General features: G+C 39.7%; 1 long non-coding RNA gene across 1 annotated transcript in view; it reads left to right on the top strand.

The window, feature by feature from the left end:
* Window positions 1-11973: 11973 nt before the first annotated feature.
* The window catches only part of LOC120797587, a 41182-nt gene continuing 37364 nt past the window's right edge, over window positions 11974-15791 (top strand). Inside the window, exon 1 of the long non-coding RNA XR_005708543.1 lies at window positions 11974-12212. This is a non-coding gene — a long non-coding RNA (uncharacterized LOC120797587). The remainder of the gene's footprint in view (window positions 12213-15791) is intronic.

The raw sequence follows: 15791 nt of genomic DNA, 5'->3' as shown, positions 1-15791 counted from the left end.
GCAGTGACAGCAGGGAATGTCCTCTCAATGAAACTTTCTGGAAAGAAAAAGTAGAGCACGAGTCCTGACCTGGTTTAGTGTAAGGGACACATGTACGCACGCACACGCACACACACACACACACACACACACACACACATACTGACACACATTCACATACACTGATTCCAGAGGAGGACATCAGGCTGAACTGGGCACAAGAAAACTAATGGACGAAATAATGGAAGAGACTGTCAGAGAAAATAAACAGCAACAAGGACTGTAATTTTTTCTGTATGACTGGAGAACTGGAAAAGGACAAAAATACAAACAGCCACTGAAAGGCAGAAAGAGTGAAAATGTGATTTTTACAGCTATTAATCATTATCTCGGTCTCTTAACTTGTGCATAAAATTGTCTCCATTAATGTCCCTCAAATAAAAAAGCACTAAAAAGCACCAAACACACCTCTGTGTTAATCTGATTTAATTGCAAGATCATGTTGCGCTCACTAATCTTCAATCACTCAATTTTTTATTCTGTTAAATTGTAATAATATGGCTTGGTAGGTTCTGTTCAGTACATATTTTTGTTCATGTAGTCAGTTGACCACTTAAATTTAAGATCACTAGTATTGAACTCCAATTTAAAACCTGACTGGTTTTATATTTCTATCTGTATACGTTGGCACCACAAGTGACAAAACAAGAAAATACAATTCAGTCTGTAATTTGCTACTTTTATATCATCTGCATACTTGAGTAGACATTATTTCAGGTTGTTTAAGTGATGTCTGAAATCTAAATGCCTTTGTAAGTTTCAAAAATTTCTCATGGCTGTTTTTTAATTCTATTCTTTTTTTGTTTTTTGTAAAACAGACTAGGCTCTTGACTTCCCAATGAGTTTGGGTCAGTGAGCCGCCAGTTCTGAATTGCAAAGGGTGCTTGGAACCAGTTATACTTGCTTGCAAGTCTAGTTTATTTATTTATTTATTTATTTATGTATTTATTTTAAACAGAAAGCTGTATTTCACTCAAATGTGTTCTTACTGGATATTTATATTGTGTTTTATTATCTGAGAGTGTGTCAGAAGTGTGTCCTCAGCTGCTTCAGGTGTGCTAAGAGAACTTTGTGCCCATGATGTCTTACACAAACACAAACTCGTGCGCTTGCATGTTAAGTCACAGCAGTAAAGCTGCCATTATAACAGCTTATTTTAGATTAGAGTGACATTAATCCAATACCCATAATCGCCCCGTACATGCAGTATCATAACATAAACATGCAAACACACACACACACAAAGCCTGGAACTGTCCTGCTATGTTGCCTTTTGCGTCCAACGTTGCCAACTTTTTTGCTCAGGATTTCAGTTATTGCCGCATTCCTGTGTCAACACAAGCTGTCTTTCACACATAAACCCATTAACATGTCGAAGCAAAAAAAAAAAAAAACGTCACAGAGAAAATGCCCATGCTTACACACATGCACATAGACATGAGCAGCCGCTACGTCATACTACTGCACGCTGAGGCAGCATCAAGCCCACACTGGTGAAGGAATGTGCTACTGCATTAAACATTTACATCAGGTGACAAAAGGGTGGATTTACTCAGGAGCAAAACTCATAGATACCTATCAATTGATCTTTTTGGCAAAATGCACAGTTCTGTTTGTTACAAATTCATGTTAATTATTTTGTACATTGACTGAATGACAGAGGTGCAGTTCATGTGTAAATCCACCCGGACTGTGTCTAATACATTGTGGTATGTTTATTTATACCTGGAAAAATGGGTTTTTGTCCACTAGGTGGCAAAAGAGCCCAATATATTATGACAACACAGCTTTGTGACACTTTATTTAAAGGCTAAACCAACAGTGAATCAGACAGCAGCTGTCCTGTTCTCTGTGGGTTGAGACTTAAGTATGTTACACATCTGCACACAGTCAGTGATGTCAAACCAGGTCATTTTTGTCTTTGGCAGCTGATAAAAAGCACCTGCCGTGACATCGCTAGTTGATACGTGGCAACATACCCAAAGTTTAAACCCACACAGAGGGGTGTGTAGTCTGGTTTGATTGTGCATTTGTCTTCTAAGCCTCCACTGATCTTATAATTTTCCTTTCACTGTGACTGAATGTGTTGCGAAGCAATATTGCCCATATCCCTGCTTTCTGGCTGGACTTGTATATGTTGCTAAGCAGCTTTCTTAACCTATAACCACAAGCAATGGGAGCTTCAGTCATTTAAATGTCAGCATTGTTATAAAGATAAAGGCAACTTGCATTTTGTGACTGAGCCTCCATTTCTACTGCACAACTCATAGTCTGGCTGTGTTGCTCTATATGATACAAACTACAAATAAAATGATAGCGAGGAAGGTGGTTTGGTTTGTGATCGACCTTTTTCTATTTCAAAAAGACCACTCTAAGATACACTATTGTTTTCTTGTGCCCAAAGTTAACCCACGTAAAGTTTATTTGTTTTGCGTGGGCACAAAAGCCTGCTCTTGTTTCCACCTTTTTTATCAACATCATCACTTGACCATCTTATAAAAAGCTCTAGCAATTATGACTGATGAATTGTTGTCAATACTGTTACTGTTTCTCTTGTGGTCATGGGATGAACCCAGTAGTCACACCAGGTTTGTCCAACACTGTAAAAAAATGTCTAGAATTGGTTTGACTTGAAATCACATGAATTCCAGCTGCATTTTCTGTTTTCAATTCCGGAAACACTTTGTTAGTCTAATGTGGATACTACAAACTATCAGGTAACAAATAGGAAAAAATTATCCATTGACTATACAGTATTTCACACTGTTGTTGTCAGTGTTGACATTGGGCTATTGCACTTTCCACAGACCATACTTATATACATTTATATTAAGTAAAAATCTATCAAAAACTGATTTCAGGGTATTCCTTTGACAACCGACCTCAGACACTTTAATATGAATTTGTGTGCATTAATAAGTCTCCCTCAGAGCTGAAAATAGCAGCCAAGAATACTGTCTGTTCTTCTCCACAGACACTTGTTTGCTGTTCTTTCTATATGGAATAATAGCAATTTTCCACTGTGCAAAAACTGTGTTGTACCTGCACTGAGCCTTGTGTCTGTGAGATACAGTATCAGCACCCCCTTTGTTTTTGCACCGGAACAACGAGCAGCTGCGTCGCCACCTTTGGGCAGTGGTCTCTTGTCCTGGACACAACAGACATTAGAAAATAGTTCCAAAATGATGACTGTATGTAAAAACTCAAATGCTGGTAATCACATCAGTATTATATGACTTTAATGTGTCAGTACAATCTTGTCTGAGTCTAAGGCAATACAGATGCTCCGTGTCTGGGTCAAAGGCTAATTTTTATGATCGGGGTCAGATTATATTTGTTGTCCACTATGAAAATGTGGTCATAATTAGTTTTAGAGATGCAGTAACTACTCAAGTATCACCTTGCTTAAACATTTACCGTGTCACCTGATTGTTAGATGAGTATCATCATTGGAGAATAAAAAGCTAAAAGCTGTGTACATGTAAAGTCACAGTGGAGTCCGCAAATTCTGACTTAGCTTGTCAAAGCAGCAGGAGCTCCAGCTCTCTCAGTTCCAACCTCAGAAGAAATGATCGTGTTCATGTGACCTTTCAGGATATTCATTTTATTTCCTGCTACATAGTTAATGCTGCTGGATTACTTGTGAGCTGTCGAACAAATTAATTGTTATCACAGTGTAGTTGTTATGTACATGCAGCTGCTATTGAGTGAAAACAATAATGTCACATGCAATGCATTATTGTCTTACACAGTGATGTGTAAAGCCAGGAATGGGCTTTCTGTTCAAGCACCGTCAAGCAAAATGTCCTCAGTAATTAAGCTCATTAATATGTAACTGATAATAAGATTGTCAGTATCACACCAGATTATAGCTGTTGTCATCGGCCTGTTTAAGATAATGTAATTATATCAATTGAGGGGATGATGAAAGTGAAGGTAATGGAGCTGGTGGCAATAACACTGTTAACTGATGCGATCCTGGCGACGATGATGACAATTAATTATCATGGGAGATACAAATAAAGTTAATCTGCTTGGTATACCAGGGTTTGGTTTTGTGGGATTTTTAACCCAATAATACCTTTACATTTCTGAGGATATTACTGGGTATAACCATATTCTTTTGTATTTCTTGTAAGAGTCTTTTTGAATAAATCTGACCCCTCCAGAAAACACAGCTTTCCTTGGCTCTAGAGGGATAATAATATTGGTAATATTCCTATAATATTCACGTGAGGATTTAGAACATATCTGGTGGAGAGTAGTAACTTACAGTACGCCTAAAACAGTTCATTCTAATTTTTCTAATTCTGATTTCTAACAGCACTTTAAAATATTCCTATAGTAATTTATATATCTCTGTTGAATTTAGAACATGCGATTAAGCCAACGTAATCTTTAATTTTTCATATACAGCAACAACAATGGATTCTATAGTGTTGCATCATGGGAAGTGTAGGATCCAGCTCTCTTGGAGCTTGACATATTAGTAGAGACCAAAAGTGAGGATATCTGAACCTCTGGTTACATCGATTTTGGCTGTTCTTGTCTGAATTTGTCTCTTGCAAGTCGCCCAACATCATGGAAGTACAATACTAAATCAATAGAGTGCATCTTTAAGAAAAGCAATAGTCCACTTATTTAATAATGTCTTATCCGGCAGCAGGAAATAAGGCGAGGGCCGACATTACTCAGGCCCAGTAATGTGCAAACAGGTTGATGGGTGGGTTTTGGTTCAAGTCTGAGAAGCTAGCCTCATTCAGTTTTGGAAATGAATCAGGATTATTAAGTACTACAGCTACACAGTCAACCTTTCTCAGTCTATTAAGTTCATCTGCTAAATATTAGATAATTTGAAAGGTCGTTATATTTGTGTTATTGATTATCCTGGGCCAGTAGTGTGCAATCAGTGTGTCCTTGCGTTGGTGATTTTGGGAGTCTCATCAATCTCAGGTCGGTCTACTGCACATGCGAAATCCATAAAAGTTCATTAAAATTTCTGTACCATCCACAGGCTGAGCATGAGGCTATAATATACAGTATAATATATATTGCTCATGTTTATGCGGCATGTCTGTAATTATGTTTTTCTGTAGATGGGCTTCGTGCCGTGTATGTGTATGTGTTTAGGAAGCACTTCCATCATGTTAAACTGATTTGACATTGATTGTGTCTTCCCACACAGGCTTCTCGGTATTTGTTTATCCTCTTTCTCATCTTGACAGAGCTGCTCTTCCTACTGAGCACAGTAACTTGGGAGGGAGCTGGGTTTCAAAGCATTTTTCTGTTGCATTTAATCCCTAGAGCTGTGCATTTGTTATCTGATTTGCATTTGATGGATAATGACTGCAAAGTACTTCCAACAATAAAGGTTATGTCAACTATGTAGAAAATTTCACTAGATTTTGCTCGTGCCATGGGACTACCCATAAGCACACTTTCATTTTTTTCATCTCCTTTTCCATATAAAGTATCAAACAATAAAGTTGGCGTCAAGTTCATTGACGTTAGGAGTCAAGCCCTGGATCAGTACACGTCAGACATGAATCGCTTCAAACTTGGCATCTTCGGTGGGCTAAACTTCACATCAAATTTTCCTCTGCTAGGTACAGTAGCACCGTTGCAGGAAAACTACAGGTAAGCGGTTTCATCTGATCTCTCGGTGCATGCTGTCCTCTAGCTTTGACACTAGAGGACAGCACAACGTTAGCATCATAATACTGCCTGTGTCTCGGCATAGGCGTTGAGTATATGAGCTGAATTTAAAGTCCCTGTCCACTCAAAAATGTGTCTTTGCTTATTGTTACTTCACTTGTATGTTTGAGCTTCAATGTCCAATGTTCATTTGCTGACACTGGAAGGCTGTTTTCAAATTCATCCACTGCAGGGGACGAATCCGTGCTCACATTAAATCTGAGTTTAAGGCATGTAAGTATGAGCAGGATTTTGTGACATTGCAACTAGTTTGGAAGCCAACTGTGGCCCAATATGAAACTTCCACAACACACATAATGAAAATGGAGTTTTAGTAGGAGACATCTTGCGTTTAGCATTTAAACATTTAAAGTGAAACACATTTGTACATTAGATACATAGATTATGATTTTTTCATAGAGAGGGAAGGTAGATGTGCCTTTAATAATTTTTAAGTAGTTTATTAAATATTTTGGCTGTGGATCAGACAAACATCAAATATCAGACTAATGATTCAAAGATTTAAACATGTATGGATGGAGTCTTTAAGGAGTTTAGACCATGAAGCCTTTACTTATATTCTAGGAGTTACGTATGTGTTTTTTGAGTTTTCCTACTAAATTAATTGGATTGATGTGTTTTCAGGCCGCAGCCGGATCAGAGGCCTAGAATATGTCTGCCCATACAGTGTCTAATCAGTACCCTGAGTCAACTGCTAAATTAAGTATGAAGTCATTCACTTGATCAGAATGTTTACACAGCTTGCTGATTGGTTACAGCTGTCTTCCTGCCATCCAAACTGGCAAAATCATAAATAGGCCTAGCCTCATGTCCTGCTGTGTTGGCACTGATATCGGTGTCTGTTTGCAGGCGCCTGTTCCCCCTCCTTTCACCGCTGTCAGCTGCTGGAGTTGACAGTCTCTCTGATGCTTGATGCGCCTCCACAGGTCTGGATTTGTTGTCTCGCTGAGCTGCTGGCTGCACCTGCGGCTGCCCGGCTCCTTCTCCTGGACTGAGACGAACGGCGGGGGAGAAACAGAGGCAACCCGTTCGCTGTTGGAAACAGGTGGAGGTAAAGCCGCCTCAAGCAGTTTGGATGTCGAATAACACAGATTACTGATGAAGAAATGCAGGATTTCCAGACATAATTCTACTGATTTATTGTAATTTGCTGGTAATTTGCAGCAACTTGTCCCCTCTTGTAAAATGCTAAATTACCCAGAGTAGCCCTGGGCAAAAATTTACATTGTAATTAACATTTAAATAGTGGTACATTCCCAGTATGCATGAGTAACTGAGCATGACTCTACTTAATAATTAAACCTTATATTATAGTCTTTTGTTTTTACCAGCTTCCTCTCCTCTCACCACTTGGTGGCGTAGTAGCTCCACAGCTTTAAAGAAAACCTTTGGTGCTCAGTTTAAATCAAACCTCAGACAAAAACAACAAAAATGACCTGAGCGCCTCATCAAGGCTGCAGCTCTTGATTTCTCAGAAATACCCAAAAGACAAAACGGATTAGTACACGTTTGGAAAGGTTTATTTGAATAAAGCTCAATCATAATTGATAAAATTAAGCCCTGTTTTACAGGCCTGGATCCATAACAGTACTCAGTGAGTAGGGGGAAAAAGTGTGGGGGGAATATGCATTTGTGCCAAAATCTCACCTACTGTATCCTCTGTGAATAGTGTAATTTATGGAATACGACAGGGGGAGGTCAGAATATATGTAAATTCATAGTGCAGAGCCTGAGAGGGTAAGGGGCTTTTAATGAAAATAGAAATTAATTGCATTAAATCTCTCAGTAGTGAAATGTTCATCAGAGCATTTAGAGTTTGGGGAATATTCTTCAATTTCCAGCTTCGGTGAAAAAAGTAATCAACACAAAAGGGTCCTCAATTTAATGCCATGTCGAAAATACTGTTAAACCCATTTTCAGACCCATTCACTTTTGTTGTAGGCTACTTTCTTTACCCTGAACCTTTTCAGATCCTCCTCAGGACAAAAAGCATTCAAAGCTCCTCACAAGGTAGCAGCAAAATTAGTCTGGAGTCACAGAGCAGCAGTCAATTCTGCAAAGAGGAGAGAGACGAGGAAGGGCAATGGAGAGGAAAAAAGGGGTTGGATGGAGAATTGTACTTTTAGCTCCGTACCAACACAAACACAGTGGCGGCGGCGGCGGCAGCAGCAGGAGCCTGCTGTGGAGTCTCTTTCTGAGTGGGTCTGAAGTCAGTGGAGCGGAGGATGAGGTGGAAGGAAAGAGGGAAGGACTGAGAAAAGAGGGAACGAAAAAGCGAGGAATACATAACAAATCTGAAGTGACATAACTGGACGCATTTTGACTCACCCCAAAATAACACTGATCTCTACCTCCTTTTTATCCCAACTGTCTGTTGCTATATTTTGCTCCTCTGGTTTGCTTACGAGAGGCTTTTTTTTGATCTCCCCCACCTCAGCCCTCTTCCCACATCATCGACTTCGCTTGCCTCACTGTCTTCCTCCAACTGTTTCTTTACCTGTTTCTTTATCCTTTCCTTCCCTTTCCTTTTCTGCATCACTCCATTGAATCAAATTTTGCATGTTTCCATGCAGGTATTCATGCATTTTTACCCCTCTTTAAGCTCTGTGATGGTACCCTCCACCCCCCCACCCCAAAATTCTCTCCTCTCCCCATCCCTCCCGCAATCCCCCCACCCCCACCCGAGTCTACCCCTCCTCTCTGTCTAATAATAGCCTCAATGTGTTATGTGTTGAGAGTCTATCTTACTCGCAGCAGCTCTGCGCTCCCCTCTCCATCCCTCCCTTCTTCACTCTCTGTCTCTCCCCCCTTTTCACTCCCTCCACTGGTATACTGTCTTTCTCGCCTCACTTCCATCACTTTCCATATGCTCTTTTGTCTTAGCTGTTGGTGTTATCTCACGGCTTTTTCCTTCTTTTCCTCCACATTTCTTCACCTCCTTCTCCTCCCCTTCCTCTCGTTTCCGTATGCTGCACGGACACGGTGTGAAAATGTGGTCTTCTTCTTCACCCCTCCCACTCTTTGGCATCTTTTGTCTCTTTCGCCCTTTCATCTCGATTCCTCTCATCCTCCTCTCTATTTGCTCTCTTGTTTGCGTGGGCCCAATCTCTTAGCCATGTGAATATATGGTCCTCAGCTCCCCGACGGACCTCTCTCACTCTTTTTTCTCTATCACTCATACCTCTCCTCTATGTGCACCTCTTAACCTCCCTTTCTTTTGTGCTTTCCTGCAGGACAGCGAACCATGCAGGCTGTATGCCTTTACCTTTGCAAGCTAGTCTCATTATATTTCTGCATGTGCTGTATTTGTGTCGATGCATCTCTCTGCTGATGTGTGAGGGCGGATGGTTTCCTTTCCACGAAATTAGACAGGCAAGCAGACAGACAGATGGACTCTCAGACAGACACAATCTGTGACAAACATGGCAGACTAAAAACCAAATAGAGTTACAGTGTACAGAGAACTGAAGCCACTGCCTCCAATTATGCCCCTTAAGATGTCTTTTGTTGATGTTGTTCTTGCACTTGTTTGGTAAACTGTGAGCTGCAGAATATGAGGCTGGTGCCTGCCACCCATTAAATGATCCTATACTATTAATGCATTTTGTACTATAAGAATCAATGAGAACATGTCTTGGGCAACATTACTTGCAAACATTTTGGAGATGCAGGTCATCCAATAGCAATTTATTCGAATGAACACAGGTTTTAGTCAAACTAACTTTTAGGGATTCGTAAAACTGAGAGTCAGAAGTTTTTAAAATAAACTTTAAAAGTTGTTAAAATTGTTTGGCAGATATTTTAAACTTTATTAAAAAAGAAATACAACCTCCCTGGGAAAATATATTTTCTTTTGTTTTCCTTACCGCCAGGAGCGGGAAGCTGTCTGGAGGTGTCAGTGACTCAACTCGTTCACCTCTTAAGGTGCGGGGGGGGGGGGCATGCCGTGTTAGGGAGCCTAGTCGACCTCAGCTTGTTTGAAATTGTCTTTTAAAGGTGTATTTACAAGCCACAATACCTGAGCTGGTCTTATTTTATCTCAACGATGAGGTCATCGGTTCAGTCAAGTATTGGTTACATTGTGGCTGAGATCAAAAAAGAACTTACTTATTCAGTCAACGGGCAAAATGTGGTTGAAGTGAGTCGATTGGACATCTACTTTACATTTGATATGTCATTTTATGATACAGTCCTTTAATAGCTCTGACCCAGAATCAGGGTCAACATATAAACGTGGTTCTAAAATTAAATATGCTCACTTAGATGCTGTTCAAACAACGGTTATATATGATCTAGACATCTAATAAACTTTCACTTGACAACTACATTTAAATTGGTTTTGATGTTTTTTGACCCCAACATTACCAGATGAATGGCATTTTCATATTTCATATGAATGTGTTTTACTACAACCTAACGAAATATGAATAAGCACAGGGGACTTGTTTAAGCTTAACTCAAACTTTGACAGTAATATTGCAGTAGAATATTGGCTTTGGAGTGTCAGCATGTCTTGCAGAACCCAGCAGATAAACCCACTTTAGATAAAATCCAAGTTTAAACCAGTGTGTTTTGGGGTCAAATTGCTTTACTGTTGATGTTACATCTGTTTATATCTGATCTTGTTTTATGGTTTAGGCTGGTCCTTAAGCCACACTTGTGCTATCGTTTAACCAAGATTATATCCATGTGCTGATTGTCATCTGTTTTTTGCTCCTAAAGAAAATTTCTGCTACAAGATATACATTCATTACTTTGAGTATGTACACCTTGCTGCACAGCTGAGGTGTCTTTTCCTATAGCTACTTGTCAGGTTAATTACTGGGGTGTTGCTATCATTGTCACTTCACAGTCTTTGCTGTGCTAAAGATTTTAGAGTGTATACTAGTAGCTAAATTACTTATAAATTCTGAACATTTTCTGCATTCACATTGTAACTCCATCCCAGTAGGTTGTTTAAAATAGAGCAAAACGTGTGACCTAGTTCAGGCGGACAACTTGTGTGCACTGCATGCATTTATGATGTAATAACAAATATCCAGCGCACCCTGTAGGGGCGTATGTTTAAGTCATCAGTTCTCCTCACTCTTTTGCTCCACGCTTGCTGCGGCACTGCTCACCTGAAATCTTTGCTGGGCTTATGAAACGCTACCTCCCACCTGTAGGCTTTGAGCATCTGTCTACAGGATCTAGTCTTAAGTTTCCCTGGGGTGAGGGGTTATTATCGTCAGTCTCCAATATTTGCTGTGCTGTGCTTGGTGTATTCTTGCAGGAAGTGATGAGGTCAGAGTGCAGACGACTGGCTCAGTTGGGGAAGCAACCATTACTTTTTCCCTCATCACCTTTCTGTATCACCTTTCTTTAAAGGTGTATTTACAAGCCACAATACCTGAGCTGGTCTTATTTTATCTCAACGATGAGGTCATCGGTTCAGTCAAGTATTGGTTACATTGTGGCTGAGATCAAAAAAGAACTTACTTATTCAGTCAACGGGCAAAATGTGGTTGAAGTGAGTCGATTGGACATCTACTTTACATTTGATATGTCATTTTATGATACAGTCCTTTAATAGCTCTGACCCAGAATCAGGGTCAACATATAAACGTGGTTCTAAAATTAAATATGCTCACTTAGATGCTGTTCAAACAACGGTTATATATGATCTAGACATCTAATAAACTTTCACTTGACAACTACATTTAAATTGGTTTTGATGTTTTTTGACCCCAACATTACCAGATGAATGGCATTTTCATATTTCATATGAATGTGTTTTACTACAACCTAACGAAATATGAATAAGCACAAGTGACTAGTTTTTGAGCTGATTTTTTACAAAGTTTTATCTCTATTTCTTTTTAAAATCTCAATTCAAATAAATGACACAAACAAAATACCTTTGTTGCTTCGGTTATTTCAGAACAGGATCTACTTTGGACCCACAACTAATCATGCTCACGGTTATGAGCTACCGAAGCTTGTTGGCTGAGCTATGACCGGTCGTTTTCAGCAAACCAGGGAGAGTATCCTGGGAGTGGAGTCGAAAATGGAGCAACCCACGACTCGGTTCAGGCTGACGTCCATAACTCACACGTGGGAAAGTACCCCCCCCCCATGTGTGACGTGTATCGAACGCACCCTATCAAATGGGGGGGTTTCATGTCAATTGACACGCCCACTCGGTGGCGCGTGCCAGTCGCAATTTGCTCACCTGAGCGCTCCGCCGGAAGTGCCGCGGGCCCTCTCAGCCGCTGCTGCCGCTCATATGACAGTTATAAGCCAGCTTGCCCGTGAAAAGTTCGGCTTTGTGGAAGAAGTAGCTGTGTTTTTGTTTCAGTCTCAATGCTGCTCCAGGTGTTTGTGTATCACTTTCGGACCAGAATTGTTGAGTTTTTCTGTCCCGGACGTTATTTCTCCATTGCGGTGCCATGGCGGAACCACTTCTTCACTTCAGCAAGGTAAGAACTGCCCGCTAACATTCAAATCAGAAAAGGGTGTTTTGGCTGAGTTTTGAGTATGCTAGCTGTTTCATAGCTATCCCGCAAATTTGCTTGTGTAATGCCCACTCTTTTCTTTCCTGCTGCTACTAACATGGAGTATTTTCATTGCTATTGATTTGTGAGCTGAGTGGCTGCTGTTTGGAATTTGCTTATTACTGCTTTTCGTGCTCTTCATGTCAGCAGTCTTGAAATATGTATATTTATATGTAGAGTGTTTGTGCTTATTTGTGTCATGCAGTGTTAAGCTCTGATTATTGCTGTGTGTCCTGGGGACTTGTTTAAGCTTAACTCAAACTTTGACAGTAATATTGCAGTAGAATATTGGCTTTGGAGTGTCAGCATGTCTTGCAGAACCCAGCAGATAAACCCACTTTAGATAAAATCCAAGTTTAAACCAGTGTGTTTTGGGGTCAAATTGCTTTACTGTTGATGTTACATCTGTTTATATCTGATCTTGTTTTATGGTTTAGGCTGGTCCTTAAGCCACACTTGTGCTATCGTTTAACCAAGATTATATCCATGTGCTGATTGTCATCTGTTTTTTGCTCCTAAAGAAAATTTCTGCTACAAGATATACATTCATTACTTTGAGTATGTACACCTTGCTGCACAGCTGAGGTGTCTTTTCCTATAGCTACTTGTCAGGTTAATTACTGGGGTGTTGCTATCATTGTCACTTCACAGTCTTTGCTGTGCTAAAGATTTTAGAGTGTATACTAGTAGCTAAATTACTTATAAATTCTGAACATTTTCTGCATTCACGTTGTAACTCCATCCCAGTAGGTTGTTTAAAATAGAGCAAAACGTGTGACCTAGTTCAGGCGGACAACTTGTGTGCACTGCATGCATTTATGATGTAATAACAAATATCCAGCGCACCCTGTAGGGGCGTATGTTTAAGTCATCAGTTCTCCTCACTCTTTTGCTCCACGCTTGCTGCGGCACTGCTCACCTGAAATCTTTGCTGGGCTTATGAAACGCTACCTCCCACCTGTAGGCTTTGAGCATCTGTCTACAGGATCTAGTCTTAAGTTTCCCTGGGGTGAGGGGTTATTATCGTCAGTCTCCAATATTTGCTGTGCTGTGCTTGGTGTATTCTTGCAGGAAGTGATGAGGTCAGAGTGCAGACGACTGGCTCAGTTGGGGAAGCAACCATTACTTTTTCCCTCATCACCTTTCTGTCCGTGTGCATGAATGAACGTGATGCGAGTTGTTTATTATCATGATGCAAGCAATTAACTCAGCATATTAACTCAGCATGGTATGGTCACTTGAATCTTGTTCTGTCTCTAGTTGGTTGTCATTAATCAGTTAATTAGCACAGTGTGCTCTGCATAGAGGCTGTATATATGGTTGGTAATGGTCTAGCAATGGTCAAGCTGTTATGTTGTATTTGCAGTCTGCTGTGTTAGCAGGACAGGATAGTGAGTCTTTAACAATATAAATTAATGTTACAGTATATGTATACAAGGTCTTTTCTGATTTTTTTTTTTTTTTGCTGTTTGTCATCTAGATACAGTGTTAAAATGCACTATTTCTCTGGTGGGGTCTGTTTGATTACATTATACAATGTATTTTTTCAAAGTCAGGAGTGGGAAAGAAACAATTGGCTATCAAGATTGCTGTGTACATTCTTGTTTTAACTGAACACTTGTAGAATTACAGGACTCAGAAGCAGACTCAGCAGACAAGGCAGTTAAGAGTAAAGCAGTCTTTACGTTGTTTGTGGGACAAGTAACAATCAGTCTGGCAAATGGAGTGAATGCTGCCTCATTAGTATATCGGGACTATTGGGGATCATTTTAATAGGCTACAGACAGTAACTGCATTTTGTTATCTTGGAGAGACAGATGTAAGTTATGTTTTACATGGAACAAGGCAAAGTCATTCAGTCCTGAAAACGTGGCTGCTTAAAAAGAGAGAGCCCTATTTGCCAGTCTGCCACTGTAAATTACTGTTACTTATTTAGCTTTTTTCAAGAGTGCATTTGCCCAGTCATAGATAGATGAAGTGGTACTGCTCGTCCATTTACAGTGTATCAATATTTTATCAGCTGCAAAGGCCATAACCAAACACATGTTATTGAGCTGATTTAGAAGCAGGACCAGCCATATGTACATGTATGTAGTTGTATAAATAAATATAGGAACTGTTACATATTCCTACGCATACACTGCACTAGTATGTTGCTTCTTTTGATGGGTACTTTCAGTAGCTGCTTGCTGATCTGAGGTCAAACCTGTTTTATTTATTCATCCATATAGAAGATTTCTGATTTTCCTTTTTTATTAATAGAGCCAGTTTAAATAGCGTCTATCCAGCAGTCTAAAGATATCATACAGAAAACTCAGATGATCATGAAGCTTGTCTTTTCCTTGCTGTTTAACAAATAAGGCATGTTTAGGCTGGACAGCATGAGGAGATTTTATGCACAGTGAATGCCTAGTTGGACATAGGGCAGATTAACACCTCCTTTTATCTTTGCAGTGTTTGTGGTGCTGTTTGATATCCAATTAGGTATGGGTTTAATCACTTTCTTATAGAAATTTCACAGGCATTGGGACTGACATTACTAAGCATATGAAACAGCTCTGCAACAGCCATCATTTTTGGAAGAAGTTGTCCTTTTCACCTTTCAAACCGACTTTTCATTTTGTCAAGGATAGTGCCAGAGTTTACTTTCAATAAGGTTTTCTAAGAGGGAAAAATATAATGCCAAGGTGATGCCATGGAAAAATTTTAGGAAACATATGTGAGATCAGAGAGGAGGGCTGAAATGGGTTCAGTCAAACTGTCTTAAGTGTTTTTAATGTGACCTAAGGTTTTCCATCTTGAGGTGCCCCACCTGAGCCTTCTGTGCTTTCTTGGCAATGTTAGGGATTATTTACATAACATTTAGGTCAATGCTAGCACTTCAATGCATTGCTGCTGTTTGCAACTGCATATATTGCATTGATTTGTGTCTACCTGCTAAAAAAAACGTTATTTTTGCAGCCATCTGATGTCTTGTCAGGATCTAACTTGTTGTAATTTATATGCTGTTAACTGTTAACTCTGTGATTATGGCACTGAATATATCTATATTTAATACATGAATATAAAAAACACAGAACCCTTTACCAAACTAAAAGGGAAACATGAATATGTCATTTTTTGTAAGTGTTGTTGTGTGTCAGGTGTCAGAATGCAGCAGCCTTCCCACTGGCATTATTGACCACTGGGGGTTAAATCACCCAAGGAAGCCAGTGGAGGGGAAAAACATTTACAGGAGTGCAGTAGAAAAAAATATGAGGATAAAATTGAGCAAAACTGAATATTTTGATTCGTCTTTTTCCTCTAGTCATGTCCCTCTGTTTATTTCCAGGAATGCTGATTTGCCACCTGCGACTCGTCAGACAGGTTAAAGTTTTAACTCTAAATGTGAATAGACAAAAATTTAAAGTTGTCAATTTTTCATGACTGCAGAGGATTTCTCAAAAAGCCATAGAGTAGAAGCTGATTACACACCCATCTGTCCTTTTTTATTAGCTAATTATG

This window comes from Xiphias gladius, chromosome 12 (genome assembly GCF_016859285.1).
Source record: "Xiphias gladius isolate SHS-SW01 ecotype Sanya breed wild chromosome 12, ASM1685928v1, whole genome shotgun sequence".
NCBI classification, from domain to species: domain Eukaryota; kingdom Metazoa; phylum Chordata; class Actinopteri; order Istiophoriformes; family Xiphiidae; genus Xiphias; species Xiphias gladius.
Note: the sequence above shows the minus strand (reverse complement) of the source record. Positions and strands in the feature narration are given on the sequence as shown.